Here is a 5,488-nt window from a genome sequence, read left to right as displayed (position 1 = left end):
ACTGTGGGCTGGTAGCACATGATCACAATTCAGAATGATTCATTAGGACTGCCTTTGTCAGCAATTGGCAGGGAACAGCTCAGAAAGCTGCTCTTTGCTGATGTCTCTGCACAAATCTTTACCATCCTTAAGAAACAAAGAAATCCACCAGCCCCTGAATGGTTTACTGCTAATTTTTTTCCTCAGGAAAATTATCTGGATTTTAAATCAGTTAAGTAATGTTCTATTTTTTTTACAAGAATCAAGTGCCTGACACTTTCCCACTGGCAGACACATAATATCTTCATAGGATTTTTTTTTCCTTTTCTTCCTGTTTAACAAGTACTTCATTTAGCTGCATTTTATTAGAAATCATTTTAAACACCTTCAAGTACTCCTGAAATTCGAACTGCTGTATTAAGCTGCAAAAGCTCAGCTTGGCATTGCAGAAAGCTTTGTGTTTATAAAGAGTTGCACAATTGGCACAGCAAATCTAATACATTCAGTTTCTTCTTTTTCTTATAAGACACTTCATTAGAATAGGAGAAAAGGTACATCAGGACTTCCAAACCTAGTATATATAGGAACAAAATGAAACCTCCTGAAGATCTAAATTCACCAAAGCATACATGCAGCTACAGGTTTTTTCTTATTGGTTGCTTTTGTGCCATCACTCTGGAAACAGCTGACTGGACACACCTTCTCACAAGTGTGCTGATGTGCCCTTGGGATGAAATCTATAAATGAATAGGTGCTAAGGCAGGCTGATGGGTTTGACTCGTGGGGGTGAGAACTGAGAACTGAAACTGAGTGGTTTAGACATTTGTCGTGTGGTCAAAATGCTTCATATATCTCTAAGTCATGTATAGCACCATGTACCGTACAACAAGATTTTAAAAGCTACTTTGGTTGTGGCTGGAGCACTGCCACATTTGTCTCTATCATTTATAGTAAGCTGATTGCAAGAAGTGCTTATTACCTGGACCAATCCCCAGGGAAGACCCCACATGTCTGGTGAGCAGTGAAAAGAGATTCCTGTAGTGAAAGGGTCCATGTAATGAACTAACACAGTGTATATGCTATGCAGAAACTGACACTATCAACTAAAATAATGATTTCCATTACTAATGCCATTATTAATGAGGAGTTCAAAACTACGATTTTGTTGAAAAAGATAATTTTCATAATTGTGATTAGTGAAATAAATACAATATATAAAATATGGGTATCTATTAAAAAAGTTCCCAAACCCCATTCAGCCCCAGAAATACCCTTAAAGCTCTGAAACCTTAAAGCTCTGTTCCAAAATCCAAGGTTAGGTACTGAAACTTAAGCAGCTTAATTTTCAAGGTGCAGAGTAAACTCAGGTCCCATTGACTGCAAAGGGATTTGTGAGTTCTCAGGGCTTCCATAAATCTGGTCATTGATAAAAGTTTCTAGATATGATTTTAAGACTCTTACCAGGAACAGGCAGCCTTGGAAATCCCAGATAAACAGCTTACAGAAGCAGGGTGATACACAGCACTGGGTGATGGTCGATTTGTCTACATACAGAAATGTACAGAACACAGAGTGAATATGGGAGAGATGAGAGAGGACAAGAAATGCCTAAGCACTAAAAATCATGTACGTGTACAGAGGTATGTTAGAGCTTGCAGAATAATTATGTGGCTTCAGTGCAAATAAACTTGGACTTAGTTTTGAACTAGAACATGCTCCCAGATCCTGCATAATTTCGGGGGGGGGGGAAGAAAAAAAGAGTAACATTTACTCGATACAGGGTAGGACATGGAAAACTGAACAGTTGCTGAAGCAAGTTTTTCAGAGAAGCTGTCTGTACTCAGGCTGTAATGTTAATTAGGAGGTAAAGGGCCTGAACAGCAGTTTAGAAAATATGTATAACAAATAGGATACAAAAAATTATATTTCAATACGTATTACAGAATGCTCCATCTCCCAGATCAGGAAAGCATCTCCCATATATTGAAACGTACTTCCTCCTAGCAGACAAGGAAAACATCTTCGTAGCTTCCTCAGTTCCACTAGCAGGCTAGCCTTACGTATCTGTCAGTCTTCACAAGCCCACTGCACACATACACTATCTAGAGGTCAGAGTACAGCAACAACAAATTAAGTGGGTTACACATCACCTCTCTGCTCTCAGCACAAACTTTCTGACTGCGCTTGTGGCCATCATTAACCCACAGTGGCCATAAGCACTCTATTGATTTTTATCAGTGACCTATAACAGCTCTTCACAGCTTGTGCTGTAAGACTTTAACCTGCTACACGGAGTAAAGGCTGCCATTGCATTCCTTCAGCAAGAGCCACCAGAATTTTAACACTGCCACATGCCTGAAGTATTCTATAAAACCTACAGGGGAGCAGGAATCCATTTCCTCTCAACAATCTGCTGGTTTAGTGCCCTTGTGGATGAGATTGCCAGCTCACACTTTGTGTGTTGTAGACAGCTGAAGAAGAAGCTGCTGCCTTGGACAGGTGTTGCCAAGGGACAGCAAAAACAGTGGTCACACAGACCGTGTCCCAGACAAGTGTCCTTGACATAGGTGAGCAAAGGTTGGTGTGCCACTCTGCATTGCAGCATTATAAGAAACTTCTTAATAGACTCAACTTCCCATGCAGCTCTTTAGTGCTTAGGAAGTTCTGCCACTTCTTGGTCTTCAGCAGCCCTGCTGCTTTCTGTGGATGCTGGGCAATTCCAAGCGATCTGTTTGTGTTATTATTTTCTTTCTAAGGGCCATTGGTCAAAGAAAGAAACTTCACTGAACCGCCAGTGTTCAAAAAGTTGCTTATCTAGGCTGTCCCACTGCTATTTCACTTGAAATGAACAAAAGTAGTTAACATAAAGTGTCTGGGTTCTGCAAGTTGAACTGCTGCCGCTGCTCCCATGCAAAGAGGTCTGAGTTCTCATCTTAGATGTCACTTGCAGTTAATGAATTTGCTGGCAAGACTGTTAGCACTCAGCAACTATGGACTCTCATTGGTGTGTAGTTCTAAAAATATTTTAGAAAGGGTTTTGCAGAAAACTGCACTTCTGAGAAGGGAAGAAAATAATTTAAGATTTTTAGATATGAAACCATCTTAATATTTGATTCTATACTATGATGGTCCAGAAAACTTGTCCTTAGTTACATGAGCAAGTTTTTAAATTCTTTTGAGGCTTCATGACTTCTTGGATTGTGTTTCTTATAACTACCAGGTTCTCACGGTTCAAACCTGAAGTACTAAAGAAAGTACAATGGCTGGACCATAAAGTCTGTCCTCCTTCAAAAGTTGTTTTCTCCCAAAGCTATCTGCAAAATTGTGAGGCCTTTATATTCAATTCCACCCCAGCTGAGACATACCAGGAGAGGTTGTCAGATAGACAGGCCTCTTGCCAAACCAAATGAAAATAAACTGGTATTCTGGTTCAACATTTTCTTTTGCTCTGCACCACATGAGGCTTATGATTACAAAACTCAACAACATTTTGAAGTAAATAATTCTTCCTATTTCTACTCAAAAAAACAAGTGGGACAGAAATCTGATGCTGAATAAAATCTGCCAAGTATCTGGTGGGGAGTGGGAGTATTAATACTCTGAATTAGGCAAAGGGTAGAGATACCATGTAATTCACGATTATTTAATTCTCCCAGGTTTCTCACAACACTTACACCTCCTCCTTTTTCATTTCATGTCTCACAAAAGTATGAGCTCAATTCCATGCACTCCGCTCATGTCACTTTAAAATAATCTTTTGAATAGACAAATTCCTCTGAAGCCTTTTGTTATGTGACTGTTAGAACAGAGAAATTTAACTATGTGGTGTAAGCACACACCTTCTGCATCTAATACTTAGGCCAATGCAATGTGGTGTATTACATGACAAGAGGTCACATTTCTTGATGACACATGGTGGCCAGGATGCTGGAAAAAATGGACATTTCCTTGGAACGGGTTCAGCAATCTGATTTAACTCCAGGGCAAGCACCTAAACTAGTGCCTGCTCAACATGACGAATGAATTAGCCAATAAATCCTGAACCTGTAATTTCTCGTTTGTCTTTGGATTCTGAGAACCTTGTTGGAAGCTTTTTGAATGCTACTGCATTGCAGAGCATAGGCATAGTTAGGCTTGCAAAATACTGCTGATGGGATAGTTCTGTCCTTCATTTGGAATGGGCTCATCTCCAAGTCATGGTCTACGTCATCTTTGGGATCCAGCATCTCTCTGCCATTCAACATTTAGCAACTGTTAAAAGCCAAACAGAGGGCTGGGAACCAATTTTCTCAAGGGAAAAAAATGTCCTTTCATTGTTGGGCTTTCTCTGTGCCTGGGCATGTTACATTTCACTATTAATCCTGACACAGACCTCATACTCAAAACATGTCTAAATAAAACCCTCATAATAAATCAGGATTTATTATTCTAATCTCATTTAGGTCATACAGTGGCGTAAACCAGTACAAATGTAGGGCCTTACCCCATAATCCTTAAGGCAGCCAAAGCTTCCATTGGCTTCATACAAAGTAATGCTTACGCTTTGAGGGCAGGAGCTCACCACACAAACTAATCAGAGTAATGCAAATGTCTTTAAAGCAAGAAAAGCATGGTTTCATAATTTCAGCCCACATTTGACCAGAAGAACATTTTCCAAAATACATAACTCAGTGAATAGAAGATTGAAAGAGACAAATTCTGGAAACAGAAGCATCTGAACACGAGTGTCTTTGTTTCATTTTTGACCTTTGTCTCTATTAGGCTGGTTGAATGTTGATTTCAGGCTCTCCTGCAGACTTCTCCATTGTGCAATATGCAATAGGAGCAGTGTGAAGCTTGGAATTGTAGTTTGGATTCTAGAATGGTAAGAAAGTCCTGGATACCCTGAAATTTCTGTCTGTGTTGCATGTTCCTTGGGATTTAAAGCAAGACTCAGCAAACTGAGACCTAAGATTAAAAAGAATCAAAAATTATTTATTGCTTTTCACTGTTTAAATAATTCTTTACAGCTTTCAGTTTCCCGGACATCTCCATAACCCGGAAAGACGCTTTGAACCCTTGCTACCTCAAGCAGAATATGTTCTCTCCTTTGCTAGCCTTCTCTGCTTTCTTTGACTCACGGTTTACACTGTACTTACTTCTATGCACCCATCCCCAGCCTCCACTGGAAAAACCCATCAAAAGGGAACTAAAGCAGTTGGGCATTTCCCTTCAGTGGGGATTCCCTTACATAGAACTGTCAGCTGTGTATGAGCTGGCTGGAAAAAAGAAGTGGATTAGATGTGTACTGGTAACAGAGGAAGGTGGATTTGAGTGCTAAAGGTTACTTGGCCTAGTGTCTGGGCATTTCATACTGGCTGTGACATTTCCTAACAGGGAACATGTCTCCTCTTCACAAGAATTTTGACAGGTAAATAACAAAAGTCTATTTGCAAAGGGATTATTTTAGCCACATCCAGGAAAGTGAGTTAATTAATTTTCTTCCCTTTGCTTCTGATGCTTCCACAAT

This window comes from Passer montanus, unplaced genomic scaffold (genome assembly GCF_014805655.1).
Source record: "Passer montanus isolate IOZ18808 unplaced genomic scaffold, ASM1480565v1 scaffold2, whole genome shotgun sequence".
In the NCBI taxonomy this organism is placed as follows: domain Eukaryota; kingdom Metazoa; phylum Chordata; class Aves; order Passeriformes; family Passeridae; genus Passer; species Passer montanus.
Note: the sequence above shows the minus strand (reverse complement) of the source record.